This window comes from Galeopterus variegatus, unplaced genomic scaffold, assembly GCF_000696425.1.
Source record: "Galeopterus variegatus unplaced genomic scaffold, G_variegatus-3.0.2 Scaffold8602, whole genome shotgun sequence".
In the NCBI taxonomy this organism is placed as follows: domain Eukaryota; kingdom Metazoa; phylum Chordata; class Mammalia; order Dermoptera; family Cynocephalidae; genus Galeopterus; species Galeopterus variegatus.
In genome coordinates this window covers 6,934-7,440 of record NW_007734713.1, presented here as the reverse complement: position 1 = coordinate 7,440, position 507 = coordinate 6,934, and positions in this window count along the sequence as shown.

The following is a 507-nucleotide window of genomic DNA, read 5'->3' as shown; positions in this document are numbered from 1 at the left end:
ATTTTTATATCTTTTATTACTAAAACAATAAAAATGTCTTTCTCTATGAAAATAAATAAATAAATAACAGGCAAAGCTGAGGGTCTTAGTATGGCTGTCGTTGCCTCAGAGTTAAGCCCTTCTATTTAGAGTGATTGAGGGTCTAAGATGCTGAAAGTTTGCCACCTGTAAGGGACAAGTCACAGTGTTTTCAGGAGCTGGGAGGTATGGCATTACTCTGCTCCATAAAATGACTGACATTGGGAGACGATTGTGTGTGTGAGCGGGAGGGGGGTACAGGAGCTGGAAGGCTCCCCTGCTGCTTCTGATTGATCTCTCAAAAGTAAAGGGAACTGGTGGTCAGAGCCATCTGGCTGGGGCTGGCAGACCCAGCAGTCAGTTAAATTGAAGGTTCTTGCAACAGTTTAGAAGAGCTGCACCAGAATATTCCTTAAGGAGAAAGTTTCCAGCGGCAGTTCTAATAGAAGTCATTAATGCCCTTCCTCCCTTGTACAACCCTAGATGCTG